Source organism: Panicum hallii, chromosome 6, assembly GCF_002211085.1.
Source record: "Panicum hallii strain FIL2 chromosome 6, PHallii_v3.1, whole genome shotgun sequence".
Classification (NCBI taxonomy): domain Eukaryota; kingdom Viridiplantae; phylum Streptophyta; class Magnoliopsida; order Poales; family Poaceae; genus Panicum; species Panicum hallii.
The window spans coordinates 151,638-168,675 of record NC_038047.1 but is presented as its reverse complement, the minus strand read 5'-3'; the positions used below and the strand labels follow the sequence as shown (position 1 = coordinate 168,675).

The window sequence follows — 17,038 nt, the reverse complement described above, 5'->3', positions numbered from 1 at the left end:
TGTAGATTGATTGGTTGGTATACCCTCTTGCTAGGGCTAGGGCTAGGCGGCTGCTTCCGAATATACTTGGATTCAGTACTCTGCAAGCTCCGTCTTCTTTTCTACTTTCCTCTCCACTTTCCCACTTCACTGTTCATGTTTCTGCCTAGGTGATTTTTTTTGAAAGAATAAAATCACTTAAACCTCTCAGTTCCATTCCATTGCAAAGTTCGAAGCTTTTCGCGCGCACATCCTACCAAAAGGTGCTTCCACCGATTGCTCTCTCTATGGTGTCATGCTTGTGCAAAAGACGCCATTGGTGCCATTGGTGGGTGGACCAAAGCATAGGATGTAGAATTGGAGGTTCTCTCTTTCACTAGAGCGCTCCACTGAAACTTGTCATTCCTAATGTTACTAGATGCAGGCTGGTGAGTAATCCCTTATTAGCTAGCTAGTGCGCCTTCAATCCCTGATGGTTTCCTGATGATGTTGTGGGTGCCTAGCAACGTGGCACGGAAGAGAGTGGGTTAGAAAGTAAAGAGATCCATTTGTACCTTTTTGTTATTGACCCAATCGATAGAGTGTTAACTGCTAAGTACCCCACCACACCACTACTGCCACTGCCATCAAAGTAATCAAGATTGCATTGTTCTTTTTTTTTTTGTCTAACTTTGTCCTTCCTATCTATGTATCAAGTCCTGATTATATATTATGATGGCTGCTGGTGGGTTATTGTACTAGTACTAAGTACGAATGTTTGGTCCAACAAAAATTGAAAAGTACACACAGGTAGCTACAATAATGGTAGTATTCAACAGCTAGCAGCATCAGATTCTTTTCTTTTTCTCTGAAAAACATTCCTCATATATATAATTATGTGTCAGTTGCCGTCTCTCAGGTTTAAAGGGTAAAGTATGTGTGAAGTCATCAGGAAATTGTCCATATAATATATAGCTCTCCTTGCTCCTTTTTTATGAAAAAAAATCAGAGTCTTGAACATTCAGTGAATGTCTACAGCTAGAGCTGGATAAAAAAAAAATGCTCGCATTGGCTCGCTCGACTTAGAGCTAGCTCGACTCGGCTCGTTGTATTTTGTTAACGAGCTGAGCTGATATTTTTGCTCGTTTGATTAAACAAGCTTGCTCGAGCTGCTCGGGAGTCAAACCAGCCGATGAGTAGCACACCAGCCATCATTGATTAAGGTGCTGTTTGGATCCATATAGCAAAATAGCAAAAGGGTAAAATTTTTGCCATTTGCCAAAAGTGGCAAAAATTTTGCCATTAGGGGTGTTTGGATCCAAATGGTAAAAATTTTGCCTTTTGCTCTTTTGCTGGTTGGATCCAAACAGCATCACTCCATCAGCCCGATCGACAGCCATGGCCCGCGGAGAGAACCAGGAGTCAACGTCCCCGCGGCTTCCCACCATTCGCTCCCCTCCCCTCTGTTCTCCGGCGACCACCACTCCTCCCACAAAACCCAAAGCCCAGGCCCTGCACAGCCCGAACCCGAGCCCGATAAGGCCATGGCCGCCGCCGAGCCGCCGCCGCCCTCCGGGACGGGCTTCTTCGGCATGCTTAGCTTCCGCCGCAGCGCCACCGCCGTCGCCTCCTTCGACCCCGCGCAGGACGACGAGCTCCTCGCGCTCGACGCCCTCCAAGCCCACGTCGCTGACCGCCTCCAGGCACTCTCCGCCCACGCCTCCTCCCCCGCATCCCCGGCCCTCTCCCTCCCGTTCCTCTCCAAGCTCCTCGACGCCGTCCTCTCCTCCGACGCCGCCTTCCGCGCCGTGCTCGCCGTCGGCCCTGTCGCCGCGGCGCTCGCCAGGCCGCCCGCCGACCGCCTCGCCGCAGACCTCCTCGACCGCGCCGTCAAGACGCTCGACGTCCTCAACGCCGCGTCCTTCACGCTCGCCTCGCTCCGGGCCGCGCACCGCGCCGCGCTCACCGCCGCGACCTGCCTCCTCGCCCCGGCGCTGCACCTCACACGCACGCGCAGGGCCATCGCCAGGCTCTTCTCGGACGACGCCAAGGCCGGCGGCGGCGGCTCCGCGCCCTCGCCATCCTCCCGCACCATGCGAGCGCTCTCCTTCAGCGTCTCCAAGAACTGGTCCGCGGGGCGCCACATGAACGCTCTCCTTCAGTCCCCCCGTCGCGCCGCCCAAGCAGGCGCAGTGGGCGGCGCACATGTCGGCGCTCCAGGAGCGGATCGCCGAGGAGTGGAGGCGGAGGGAGAAGAAGGGGTCTTCCTCCGGTCCGGCGCCCACGGCAGGGCTCCTCGCGGAGATGCAGGCCGTTGAGCGCGGCGCGCGCGACCTCAACAGCTTGCTCGAGGAGATTGCCGAGGAGGAGGAAGAGGAGGAGCACGGGATTGTCGGCGAGGAGCGCGCGCGGGAGGTGACGGAGCGCGCCGAGGAGCTGGCGGCGGCGTGCCGGGCACTGGAGGACGGACTGGGCCCCTGGAGCGGCAGGTGCGCGCGGTGTTCCACCGCGTCGTGGCATGCCGCGCCGAGGTCGTCCGCTGCATCGACCACAGCTCCCCGCACCGCCACCGCCAATGCGGAGGCGGAGGCGCGGGGTCGGGCGGCGGGGGCGGAGGCCGAGGCGCGGGGTCGGGCGGCGGGCGGCGGGGGGGGGGGGGGAGGCCGAGGCGCGGGGTCGGGCGGCGGCATCGGGATTTGCTGTTTTGCTACCTCTTCTTGCTCTTTCCCTTTTAACAGAGGGTGTTTGGGTGCTAATGGAAAAAAACAGCAACTTTTTTTCCTTTTGCCCTTTTGCGGTTGGATCCAAACAGGCCCTAAAAGGTGTCCCTCTTTGCTACTCTCTCGGTGTTTTCCGGCCTCGTCGAACCCTCCGCTGCTCGCCACATTGCCGGATGAGAGCACGCGAGACAGAGCAAGGAGGGAAGCGAATAAAACCCATCTCGATTTCCGTGCAAGGCATATAAAAAAATAAAATATTTTATTTCAGAAACCAGTTATTCAAATTAAATTTCGATTGCACCGTTGCGTTTCTTACGTTAAGATATTCAAAACTAGACCACAATCGACTATATTTAGATGATATTTTTTCTAAAATATTTTTATTTATTTTAAAATAATTTCTTTTTCTGAAATATCTGGAATACCTTTTTATTTTTGGATCAACTTTTTTTATGGAATACATTCTATTTGGAATATTTTTCCTGTTGAACATATTTATTTTCAAGCAATATTTATTTTTTTAAACACTATCTGTTCCCGCACTATATGGGTTACGTATGCAGCAGTGATGGAGCACGTGCTCTGCGGTAGTATAAGTAACCGATCGCACGCGCTGAGAATAGAAGTTCCGCGGGAGGGGCAAGGCTGCAGCTGTTGGCCCGCATGTCAGGAGGCATGTGGTAGGTCCTACCTTATCTCTTCCCATCCTCGTCTTCTCCTTCGTCCCTCTCACCCGGCTGCCCTTTTCTACTCTTTCCCATCACTTAAATGTTTACTGCTGCTCTCGCTGTAGGCAACAGAGGGCGCAACATTGAGGAAGAGGTCGTCGTGCCACCCATCGCCACTCGAGCTAGCACCACCATTGTCCTGTTGTTCTACTTCTCAAGGGCATCATCAAGATCATGGTGGATGGCGGCGACAGCGGCCAACGACAACATCGGTCAGATGGACGGTTGGAAGACCGTGCTGCCGGCGTCATGAACCTCAAGGGACTCAGTTACCTGCTACTTGTTGTCAAGTATATGCCTACTATGCATTCGGCAACGAGTATTTGATGATAGATAGTTTGTACATCAGGTGTTTGATGATTGAGATGCCGAACAAAACTTCCAGTGGATAGAATAAGTATTCCTGATGATATTTTTATTAGTATATATGATTTTATGATATATTTTTCGTATAATATGCATCTATCATTTGAAATAGACCTGTGTAAATTTAACTATCTAATATTGTTGAAACGATAGCACATGCGAAGCGCGCTAAATGTTGTAGTGTTACTAAAACAGCCGTACGACCGGGGACAAAGCGATGAGCCCGTCGATCCCAGGCAAACAGCCTAGCCTCTTCAACTCCGGGTCAACGGAATGTCCAAGCCTATCTTCCACTTAAAGAAAAGATAAAAATAGGAAGTCTTATCCATTCGCAACAGTAGTCCGCATCGGCCGCTCGCTGCCGTCGCCTCCCTCTCCGGGCTGATGGCTGGCGCTACCTCGGCGAGCAGGAGATGACGCTCGTCTCGTCTTGTGCCGCCATAGACGACCACAGGGAGCATCGGAGTGAGTCACGATTTCGCCGGCGTCGCCGCAGTCCGTCCACCCCGTCCTTCCGACTCCGTGGCATGGGCGTGGGCGTGTGACGACCCATCACCGTCCGCCGGCCTCGCATGCTCGCCGGATGCTTGTTCTCCTCCTGTGGCCTCACCTATCTGCCCCCCACGCGAACAGGCAAGCTCTTCCTGCAGTTATTCTCTCCAATCGAGATGCAAGCAATCACCAGCTTTATATTTCCTCTTTCCCCAAATCAGGACGGCAGCACTAGCTGTTCATCTTCTTTGTCTGCTTCTTTAGCAACTGAGCAAGCAACAGGCCAGCGGCCACCGTGCCGCCGCTTCGTGGACCCCATTGTCTTCGTACTTGAGCTCGTGAGCTGGAACGAGCTGGCTCGAGGTTTTTACGAGCCGAGACGAGCTAGAGTTTCCGCTCGTTGTCTTAACGAGCCGAACTGAGCCAGCTCGATATCTTAACGGCACTAGCCGAGCCGAGCCGAGCCGGTTTGATATCGAGAGTTCTTAGACTCTAAATCTAAATTAAAAATGAGAAATTTCAAAGAACAAGAAACAAAGCTATAAAATAAATAAAGAAATCTAGAAGACTAAACTTTAATTTTCTTCTTCGTTCCCCCACTTCTACTTTGCAATGTCTTCACGCGGCACCAATCCATCACATCTCCTGTCTATGCTCGGATAATCTATTGCTTTCTATATCTTTCCACATAAATCACCGCCTAGCGCATGGGTGTGAGAAGATACTTAAATTGCCTCCAGGAAGGGAATGGCACCACAAGGTGTCACCAATATCAACGCCAGCATAATGCCGGATAGGATTCCCTCAAACGGTTTCCCCTAGCACCCGACGATAACATGGATCTGCAGATGGTGTATCGGCAAAGCCTCCTAGAAGAAAAACGGCGCAAGAAGCATTGTCATTGTTGGTTGGCGTGATGCCGGACTGAGATTTCTCCCCATGCACCCCGGAGCAACCTCCGCATGCCTGCACCCACCAGGAGCACCAGCCGATGGTCCCTCCAACGGCCGAGCCTCCAGCAAACCATCCATCCCGCCGTCGCACCAGCGCACCCCCCAACCCCCCGCACCCCCATCCCCACCCCCGCGCCTGCAAGCACGCCCCTGCCACGTAGCAGTCACGCGGCCACCCGGCGCTGGGAGGGGAGCGGCGGTATGGAAGCGGGGCAAGAACTGAGCGGGTCAAGGCGTGCGCCTGCACTCCACGGCGCTCGTTTCTCGTAGCCGTCACCTCTTCGCTAGGCAGCAAGCGCTCATGCCAAGCGTGCAGGCTTGACGCCGGCCAGGCGTGCAGCCACGCCCCACTTAGCCGCCAGCGCCCCATGCTCGGCGATCCACTGCTGCCCATCTGAAGCTGGCGGCGGCTAGATCCGGCAATGGGGACGCCAGAAACACCTCCGGCGAAGCCGGATCCACCACCCACCGACTGGCTGCTGCCGCCATGAAGACTCAAGGAAGAAAGTTTGGGCAGAGAGGAAGAGAACCCCACTGCCGCCTTCCTCGCGCCGGCGTAGACTTTCGGTGGCGCGCTTGGGCGGCAGCGAGAGCATGAGAAGGAGGAGCGGATGCCCGCCGGCGGCTGGGATTCCACCCGAGCCGCCCTGGGAGGGCGATGCAGGGGAGGGGAAGCGTCGGCTTTCTCTCCTAGCTTCGCTATGAGCCTTCAGGATGGTTCTTCTATGGATGAACTCTTGTATATATGTTGTCCATAGGTTGCTGCAAGAAACCACCATGCAACAACCGTACCTACTCTAGAAAAGCTGCATATATATACTTTGGCTTCCTACACTGCCGGAGAATGTCACATTGGTACCAGCACATTAGTGCCGGTCAAAAACGAGCCGGCACTAACGTGCCTGAACAGTGCAAGGCGGGCCCGTTAGTGCGGGTAGAAATCCCAGCCGGCACTAACGTGCCATCCCCCCAACAGTCAGACGGCTGCCACAACGGTCAAAACGCACGTTAGTGCCGGTCGGCATATCTAGCCGGCACTAACTTGGTCAATTACAAGTTAGTGCCGGCTGTTTGCTCTAGCCGGCACTAAACGTACACAGTTAGTGCTGGCTAAAACCACCAGCCGGCACTAACTTGTCCCGTATATACCGGCCACTACATCCCCAGCCCTCCATTTCATTTGGCAGTCCTTCTTCCCGAGCCCTCCATTTCCTTTAACCGAGCTCTTCCTCTCTCTTATGGCGTGTTATAGGGGAGGTGCTGCCCATTTTTCCCCAAATTTGTGAGGATTTCACCCATCCAAGTGCACCAAAGGTTAGTAGCTTCTTCCACTCTTCTTTCACGGTGTTTATTCTTTGTTTCATGCTTTCTAGATAAAGAAAATAGTGATTTTAAGGTTGAGGAAAAATGAGCATAATTTTCCGATTTGTTCATTAATTTGAGCAAAATAGAATCGATTTATTACTTTTTAGAGAAGGTTTTCTAGATAGTTTGACTATGACACATTTAGAGTAATTTTTTTGAATTATTTCACGGGGACATGTGTATATGTTATTATGCAAAATTTTAGGGATTTTAAGGATGAGGGACAATGAGCATGATTCATTAATTTGTTCATTAATTTGAGCAAGGTAGAATTGATTAGTTGCTTTTTAGAGAATGATTACTATAGAGTTTCACCATCACATATTTAGAATGATTTTTTTGAATTATTTCATGGTGACATGTGTATATGTTATTGTGCCAATTTATTTTGCTTTTTAGTTTAAATTTACTAGATAGGTGGCCTATGACACATTTACATTTTTTTTTGAATTACTTCATAGTAACCTATTTTTAGGGATAATGAGCATGATTTTTTTTAATTTGTACAGATGGACCGGCAATGGATGCACGGAAGCCGGAGCACCTCGGCGTGGATTCAGGGTTTAGATTCTTTTCTCAAGGCGGCAATGGCAAATAGATCGCCAAAGGGTTTAATGTGTTGTCCATGCAGTGTTTGCGAAAATAAAAAGGAATTCCGAAAAAAAGAAACTCTATGGAATCACCTGGTCTTGAATGGTTTCATGAGTAACTATAGCCTTTGGACTAAGCACGGCGAAGTTGGAGTTATGATGGAAGATAATGAAGAAGATGACGATGGTGATAACAATCTTCCAGATTGGGCATGGGTTCATGAAGCAGGTGGCTTTCAAGATGAACCAATGGACGAGGGTGAAGCAAATGTTGCACAAGAGGAGCCACCTGACGAGCTAGGTCAGGCGTTGCTTGATGCACAGAAAGACAGTGACACTGTGAAGGAGGCATTAAAGTTTGAGAAGATGTTGGAGGATCACAAAAGGCCGTTGTTCCCTAGTTGCAAACCGGAGCAGAAGAAGTTGGTACCACGCTAGAGATGCTGAAATGGAAGGCAACTAATGGTGTCACCGATAAGGGATTTGGTGAGCTATTAAATATTGTAAAGAACATGCTTTCTGAGGGTAATGAACTGCCGTCAACAACATACGAAGCTAAAAAGATGGTTTGCCCTCTTGGATTGGACGCGCAGAAGATTCACGCATGTCTTAACGACTGCATCCTGTATCGCGGAAAATACGAGAACTTGGAAGCTTGTCCTATTTGTAGCGCATTGCAGTATAAGATCAGGCGAGATGATCCAGGTGATGTTGATGGGGAGCCGGTAAAGAAGAGAGTTCCCGCAAAGTTGGTGTGGTACTTCCCTATAATACCACGTCTGAAGCGCTTTTCAAAAACAAGGACAACGCTAAGTTGATACGGTGGCACAAAGAAGACCGTAAGGAGGATCACATGATCAGACACCCAGCAGATGGGTCCCAGTGGAGAAACCTTAACCGAGAGTATCCTCAATTTGGCAATGACCCAAGGAATATAAGATTTGCTCTAAGTGCGGATGGAATGAATCCGTACGGTGAGTTTGGCAGCGCTCATAGTACATGGCCCGTGACCCTATGTATGTTCAACCTTCCTCCTTGGTTATGCCTGAAGCATAAGTTCATCATGATGCCGGTGATATAGAAGGGCAAAAGAACCTGGCAACGATATTGATGTTGAAGCGTCCCCCCATCAGGGAAGACTTAAAAGTGTTACTTTATCAGTCCCAGGAGGCTGATAACACTTTTATTACATCAGATGATACATCACCGTACAACTCTTCGCGGCAATGGGCAGTGAAGCGCCACTATCGCGAGGATCACAACAAAAACCCATACTACTACACTAACTACGAAAAAGGGGTCGTCAGAGTCTTGCGCCATGCGGAGCTCCAACGGTGACCTCACCCACAGGCAAGACTGGGTGCAGGACGGGACCCTATTCAACGTCTTCAGGGATGTAGTCGGGGTCTTCCACTGTAAAAGTAAGAATGGGGTGAGTACGAACGTACTCAGCAAGTCCAATCACACCCACGGAGGGGGTACAACAGAATTAAATGCACAGGAAATATTCAAGGATGGAGTTAGGGTTTATTTGCGGAAAGCTCGGTTATATGCAAGGATTCGTTTTGAAAAGCATTTTCGAAATAAGTTTTCAAGTATCAAAGAACACACGATGTGGATCCACGCAGGATCCACGTTTTAAATCGCTACCAGACTCCCCGTCCGCCGTAGCACACAGCACATCTGCCGGACACTTTCCAGACAACTCACGCCCGCCCATCCATCCCAGAGAAAAATACTAGTTATGTGACCACACCGTAACTTGCCCAGTACCGTGGGCACGGCTATTCGAATAGATTTTAACTCTGCAGAGGTGTGCAACTTTACCCACAGGTGGGGTACCACAGCACGAACACCTTAGTGCCGGTGCAGATCCCATCGAAGCCCTTACCCACCTTAGCTAGACCTGGCTAGCCACCACGGGATCTATCAAGGGGTCATTCGACCTAACACCGAGGTTTAACCGGGGCATAAGTCACACAGAGCTTATCCCGTCTCCTTGATCACCCGCTGCTCCCAGCTCTCCTCATGGCTATCAGACTAGCTAGTGGGGTTAGGCTAAGCCGTTGCCCATACAACGGTCAAGTGGTTTGCACGACAGGAAGCTAGGTGAGACGACACATCAACTCGATCCTTAGGGGTGACAAGATGGATATCTCCCTTTCACGCTCAACCACACAGGTACGAGCACACCAACGGCAATTCACACAGAAATGCCATCCATCCCGTCCGACTCGTTTTTCAAAACCACATTTTACCCTTTCCCACACACACGCATTTTCTTTATAAAATCAGGTGTTCCAGGTATGGTTGTCACAACAAGGGTGGCTATCCTACCATGGTTACGGCACGCAAAACCATGCAATTTTATAAAACAAGCCACTGGGTTGTGTTTATAAAATTTAGGACAAAAACATGCATCAAAGGGTGGAATCGAACTTGCCATCGTCAAACCCTTGCGGGAGGTCCTGATCGAAGCGCTGTCCCTCGGGTTCGGGGTCGCAGGACTGGTCCGCGGTTGCTTGGTTGCAGTCGGGAACTCCTTCGTTCACTTCGTATCCTACGACGCAAACAAACAGGCATGCAATCAAGCGAAAGAATTAAAAGCTTTTATCGTTGGGCTTGAATCGGAAATAATTTAGTTACAGAGTTAGGGGTGGTATCCTTGGGTGGTTTCTTAATGGCATGGCTAAAACTATACTAGAAACGGAGTGGTAAAGTTTCGGGTCAATCGGAGGTCGTTTCGCAAATAAAATGACGAGCTAAAGGGGGTTCGGGTGGTTAAATAGGGCCCCAAGGGTTTATTCGTAAGTGTCTGGAGGGGGCAAGGGCCTATTTGCAAATTCTAGAAATACGCAGGGCACGCTAAAGGATGTCAAGTACAAATGGGTTTGTGTAATGGAGGGTTTATTTTGAATTATTGAAAAGGGCGAGGTTTCTTTTGCAAAGAATGAGTGGATAGGGGTGCTCCTAAGGGGGGGGTTTCTTTGGGGAAATACAGGGGAGGCCAGGGGGTTATGGGCAAAATGCCCTTTCTTCTTCCCCCTTCACGGGAAACAGAGGAATGGGGGGGGGGGGCCTCTGCGCCGGCCGATTCCGGCGGCCGGGCTCCACGACGGCTCGGGGTTTGGGTGGGGAAGGGAGAGGGGAAGGAGGGGATTCCATCCCCGTCCTTACCTCGGGCTGAGGTGGGGCAGGGAGGTGTGGCGACGGAGGCCGGCGGGCGACGGCAGTGTGGGCCGGCGGGGCGGCGAGGGGGGTCTGAGAAGGAAGCTGGGGGGGCGGTGGCGTGGGTTTGTGGAGGTGCCGGGGTGCGGGGGAGAGCTATTTATAGGCGGCCGTGGTGGAGGAGCGGGTGGGCGGCCGGTGGCCGGCGGAGCGGCTCCGGGGCGGCCATTAATGGCGCTAGGGTCGCGACACGGCGGGCGGCAAGGTGCAAGCGCCGAGGGCGGCGTCAAGCACGTGGGGGAAGAGGGGCCGGGCTGCGCGGCACAGGCGACGGCGCGAGCGGCGAGGCGGGGCGCCAGCGGCGGCGGGGCGGCGAGCTGTGCAGCGCGTGTGCGTGGGCCGGACGCGTGCGCGTGCACGGCTCAGCGGCGCATGCGCGTACGGCGGCGTGCGCGGCCGGGGAACGGGCGACGTGGCTGGGGGCCGGAGGCCGGGCGGCGCGGCGTCGCGGGGCCGGGCGCGCGCGTGCGCGCGCGGCGCAGCGAGGCGCGGGCCAGGGCGGGGCGCGGGCACGACGCGGCGCATGGCGTGGCGCACGGCCACGCGGGGGCGAGCGTGCGCGCGGCACGGCAGCACGTGGCCGTGTGGTCGTTCGGGAGCAGAGACAGGGGAAAAGGAAGGGAGGAGAAGAGAGGAGGGAAAGAAGGAAGAAAAAGGGAAAAAGGAAAAGGGAAAAAAAAAGGAAAAGGAAAAGGGAAGAAAGGAAAGAAAGAAGGAGAGAGAGATTGGAAGAAAAAGAAAAGGAAGAAATGGGAGGGAGAAAAAGGAAAAGGGGAGAGGGGGAAGAGACGCGTCGGCGCCGGTCGCGGCGGCGACCGCGGCCGGTCGGCCACGCGCGAACGGGATTCGCGCGCTGCACGAGGAGCGCCGGCGTTAATTGCGGAGAGCGGTCGCGCGCGGTCGACGTGACGCGGTGGCGAGGGTCGAGGCGGTGCGCGTGGGGGACGCCGGGCACTGAGCGGCACAGGGCGGGGATGTGACGGTGCGCGTGTGGCGGAGAGGGTCAGGGTTTTGCGATGAATAAGTTTTTGGTCGGAGCTCCCTAACGCGTAGTTTAGATTTGAAATTTTCGGGGCGTTACAAACCTACCCCACTTAAATGAATCTCGTCCACGAGATTCGGCTGGCCCCTAAACAGATGGGGAAACTCCTTCTTTAGCGCCTCTTCGCGTTCCCATGTTGCTTCTTCTACTCCGTGTCTGCTCCATTGAACTCTGCATATCCGTACTTCGGAGTTTCTTGTCCTCCTAGTGACCGTGTCCAGGATTTTGACCGGTACTTCCTGGTACCGCAGATCCGGTTGCAGGTCTATTGTTTCCACCGGCACGTATTCTCCCTCGGGTACTCTCAAACACCTTCTTAATTGCGAGACATGAAACACTGGATGTATATCCGACATTTCTTCTGGTAACTCCAGTTGGTATGCTACTGCTCCGACTTTCTTCAGAACCCGATACGGTCCAATGTACCGAGGAGCCAACTTTCCTTGTACTTGAAATCTTCGCGTCCCTCGAATAGGTGAGACCTTAAGATAGACAAAATCGCCTGGGTTGAAACTTATTTCTCGCCTCTTCTTGTCTGCGTAGCTCTTTTGTCGCGACTGGGCTGCTTTCAATTTCTCGCGGATCTCCGCTACTTTTTCTTCCGCTTCTTTTATGAGTGCGGGTCCTTCTAGGGCGCGTTCTCCAACTTCTGACCACATCAGGGGAGTTTTGCACTTTCTTCCATAGAGGGCTTCGAACGGCGACATGCCCAGGCTGGCTTGGTAGCTATTGTTGTACGAAAATTCTGCATAAGGCAGACTCTGCTCCCAGTCCTGTCCATAGGTCAGGACGCATGCTCTCAGCATATCTTCCATAATCTGATTCACCCTTTCGGTCTGGCCATCCGTCTGCGGGTGATATGCGGAGCTGAAATCTAATTTGGTGCCCATGGCTTGATGCAAGCTCTTCCAGAATCTAGAGGTGAATTGGGTTCCTCTATCTGAGACAATTCTGCTGGGCACTCCATGTAATTTTACTATGTTTTCCACATAAAGCTTTGCCAGCTTTTCTCCACCGTAAGTGGTTCGTACGGGTATGAAATGAGCCGATTTAGTGAGTCGATCCACTATTACCCATATGGAATCGTGTCCCTTCTGCGTCCTGGGTAGACCCACTACGAAGTCCATTCCTATTTCATCCCATTTCCAAACCGGGATAGGCAAGGGTTGCAATAATCCTGCCGGCCTTTGATGTTCGGCCTTGATCCTTTGGCAGGTATCGCAATGTGCCACAAACCGTGCAATATCCGCCTTCATCCCATTCCACCAATATTTTTGCCTTATGTCCATATACATTTTGGTGGATCCTGGGTGGATGGAGTAGACCGAGTTATGGGCTTCGTCCATGATCATCTGCCGGAAGTCTCCATTCTGGGGCACACAAATCCTATCCTCGTACCATAATGTCCCCTTATCGTCTACTCTGAAACCCGGCGCTTTGTTTTCTCCAGTTTGTTTGCAGATCTTCATTAACTCCTGATCCGAGCTTTGAGCCTCTCTAATTCTATCCTCTAGTGTTGGTTGGACGCTTAGCACATGGCTGGGACCTCGAGGAACAATGTGCACATTTAATCGTGCCATTTCCTCGCGTAGATTGTCATCCTTGGGTCCATAGGATTTCCGGCTTAAGGCGTCGGCTACCACATTTGCCTTTCCGGGGTGGTAATGGATTTCTAAATTGTAGTCCTTAACCAACTCCAGCCATCTCCTCTGCCTTAGGTTCAAATCCGGTTGGGTGAAGATATATTTCAAACTCTTATGGTCGGTGTAAATTTCACACTTATTTCCAATCAAATAATGTCTCCAAATCTTAAGGGCATGCACTACGGCTGCAAGCTCCAAATCGTGGGTCGGGTAGTTCTGCTCATGGGTCCGGAGTTGGCGGGAAGCATATGCAACGACTTTCCCGTCTTGCATCAGAACACACCCTAACCCTTGTCGGGATGCATCACAATAAATGACGAAATCCCGATGAATGTCCGGTAGAGTCAGCACTGGAGCGGTTGTCAACCTTTGTTTCAACTCTTGGAAACTTCTTTCACAAGGTTCCGTCCAGGCGAACTTCTTCTCCTTCTTAAGAAGTTCCATCATGGGTCGGGCTATCTTGGAGAATCCCTCAATAAACCTCCGATAGTACCCAGCTAATCCCAGAAAGCTTCTGATTTCACTAACGTTAGTCGGTCGCTGCCAGTTGGAGACTGCTTCGACCTTTTCTGGGTCCACTGCTACACCTTCCGCGGTCAAAATGTGACCAAGGAAGGCTACTCTCTCCAGCCAAAATTCACACTTGCTGAACTTGGCATATAACCTATGTGCCCTCAGCTTTTCCAATACTACCCGCAGATGTTGCTCATGTTCCTAAAGTATGTCGTCGATAAAGACTACGACAAACTTATCCAGCTCATCCATAAATACTTTGTTCATGAGGTTCATAAAATAGGCAAGGGCATTGGTTAGTCCGAAGGACATTACGGTGAACTCGAACTGCCCGTAGCGGGTGACAAAGGCTGTCTTAGGGATGTCACTTTCTCTAATTTTGAGCTGAAAATATCCTGACCTTAGATCGATCTTGGAAAAGTACTTGGCTCCTTTTAGCTGATCGAAAAGGTCATCAATTCTGGGGAGGGGGTACTTATTCTTAATGGTAACCTCATTCAGTGCTCGGTAATCTACACACAACCTCATACTCCCATCTTTCTTCTTGACAAACAGGACTGGGGCTCCCCATGGCGACGAGCTTGGTCTGATAAAGCCAATTCGTTGCAGCTCTTCTAGTTGCTTCTTTAATTCTGTCAATTCTGAGGCTGCCATCCTATAGGGTCTCTTAGCTATAGGGGAGGTTCCGGGGATAAGGTCGATGACGAATTCTATATCTTTGTCTGGTGGCATACCGGGGAGTTCTTCGGGAAAAACTTCTGGGTATTCGTTTACTACCGGGACTCCTTCTAAGGGCTGGGCTACCATGCTAAACACCATCGGGTCAAACTTACTATTCCGGGTATGGCAGATCACTTGTACTCCTTCAGGGTTTGTTAGGTGTACCACTTTGTCAGTACAGCCTATGAGACCATTGTGTCGGCTTAACCAGTCTATTCCAAGAATCACGTCTATTCCCCCAGACTTAAGTACTACCAAATCTGCTAGAAATTCTACCCCACTTAAATTGATCCTTACCCGTGGACAACCTAATTGACAATTGATGTCGCCTCCAGGCGTCCGGGTTAATAGGGGTGTAGCTAGTAGTACTGTAGGTATTTTGTGTTTTTCCATAAAACTTGAGGATATAAACGAGTGCGATGCCCCAGAATCAAATAGTACTGTTGCCAGAGCTGAGTTGACTAGGTACTCACCGAGCACTACACCCTGAGCTTCTTGAGCCTCCTGCGCATCGATGTGATTGACGCGGGCTCGTCCAAACGACTGCTGGGGCTGCTTCGTCTGCTGACTATTGTCATTGTTGCGGACGGGCACACGGTTGGCACCAGTCAGGGCTGGTCTGGGTCCATTCACTGTGTTGGAGAAGGCTGATGTGGCCGGCTTATTCTTGGCATAAGGGCAATTGGCAATGTAATGCCCTATTTCACGGCAGTTGAAACAGGCCCTAACATTGTTGTTGTCAGGGGCGGCCTGGCTTGCATTGCTCTGCGGGGCCCTCGTGGTATTCTGGCTTCTAGGCGGGGCCTGTGATCCTGTCACTTGAGACTGAGTTCTATACTGCATCGGGGCCTGAGATCTTGGTGCAGTGTAGCTGGAGTTCCTCGGCTTTTGGTAGCGGTCCTGTTGGCGGGCCTTACTTTCTAGGAATTTGCGTTTATTATCTTTCCTCTCTTCGGCTTTGGCCCTCTCCGTGAGGATGGCTTTGTTCATCAGGGTGTTGAAGTCCGGATAGATCTGTGGGGTAAGCAAGGTCCGGAGTTCTGGGCTTAATCCCTTCTTGAACATGTCTTGTTTCTTATCGTCGTCGTTCACTTCTTCCGGCGCATATCGGGCCAATTCTATGAACCGGTGGGTGTACTCCTCCACCGTCATGCTTCCTTGTTGTAGTGCGCGGAATTCATCTGCCTTGCGCTTCATGGTGGGCGAAGGAATGTGATAGCGGCGGAACTCCCTTACGAATTCTCCCCAGGTGATGGTAGAGGCATCTTCGGCTGCGGCACAATAGTTTTCCCACCAGGATAATGCCGTTCCGGTGAGCTGGTGGGCTGCCAGAAGGACTTTGTCCCGGTCCTGGCATTCGAATGGTTCGAGCTTCCTCTGAATCACTCGCAACCAGTCGTCAGCATCCAACGGGTTGCAGGACCCGGCAAAGGTGGGTGGCTTGGTCCTTAGAAAGGCCGTCAGCTTGTCGTTCATATTCTGCCCTCGTGGCTGCCGGTTAATGAGGGCATTCGCCAGTGTTTCCAGAATGAGGGTCTGGTTATGGATTATCTGCGCCAAGTCTCCGAGGGGCGGGGGTGGTGGTAGTTGCTCTCCTCCTTGATTTTCTCCTCGGTTCTGGCTTACTTCTTGTTCTGCCTGAGGAGGATTTTGTCCAGCAGGCGGTGCTCCGGCACCAGCGGCTGCGGGGTTCCGGCCACGGGAGGCCCTCGTGACGCTCCGGGGAACCATCTGTTGATTGGGTAGAGTGGGGTTACGATTAGGTGATGTTTAAGTTGTTTAATTCGTATATATAAGGCAGAATCTACCTTCTGCCGGTACTCATATAAACAATCAGCACACAACAAATCAGCACACATATCACAAACAACAAGCACAAACTATTTTATTACTGCAAGGGGGGTACAACTTGGGGGTACGACTAGGTCTCGTGCTACTCGGCCAGGGTCTCATCTTAAGGGTACGGCGTAAACAGAAAGGCCGGGGAGGGGCATCACTGGGATGGCGTCGGTCACTCTACTTGCATGGTGTGTCTTCTTCCGGGGCGGACAGGGTGAGAGGTTCTCGCTTGCCGTCTTCTGGGTTCCCATCGGTCAGGGGCTGCATTGCAGCATCCCCTTCGTCGGCGGCAGCAGAACTTTCAGGATTCTCGGGTGGGGCTCGTGTGCTCCCAAAGAGTGATCCCCACCCTATGACGGGTGTCCCGAGTAAAACATGGTCTTCCCCTATCGCCGGGACTGGTGTCCCACTTTGGGTCCAATCTTGCATACGTCGGTCTCGGGCCTGCCTGAGGCTCTCTTGGGCGACTGCTTCGCTGCTGACCGCGGCTGCGGCTCTCGCCTCGGCATGGGCGGCTCGGATCTGCTGTATCCTCACCGCGAGCTCTGCTTGCTCGGCTCGATGGGTCTGCTCCCTTAGAAGGTTGGCTTGCTCATCAAAGAGTTGGTCCAGGGCGGCTAGGTAAGTAGCCACTTGGTACAGGGGGCCTTCTTCGTGGCGACGTCGCTCCAGGTTTCTCATGCGTGCTTCCCAGACTGGGGTTCTGATGGCCGGCGGGAAGAACTTCGCTGGCGTGGGGGCGAGGTGTTCTTCAAAAATCTAGCACAAATAACGGAGTGCTTTTCGGATGGCCAAGGGGTAGGTGTCTTGGTGTCTAAACCCTGTGGCGGTAGCTCACCAAGGCTGGATGTCGGGGTAGCGGTTGCTCCTGGCGATGACCA

The 17,038-nt window shown here is 52.1% G+C and overlaps 1 pseudogene; it reads left to right on the top strand.

Moving 5' to 3' along the window:
- Positions 1-1,410: 1,410 nt before the first annotated feature.
- On the top strand, positions 1,411-3,659 carry LOC112896790 (annotated as a pseudogene).
- The last annotated feature ends 13,379 nt before the right edge of the window (positions 3,660-17,038 follow it).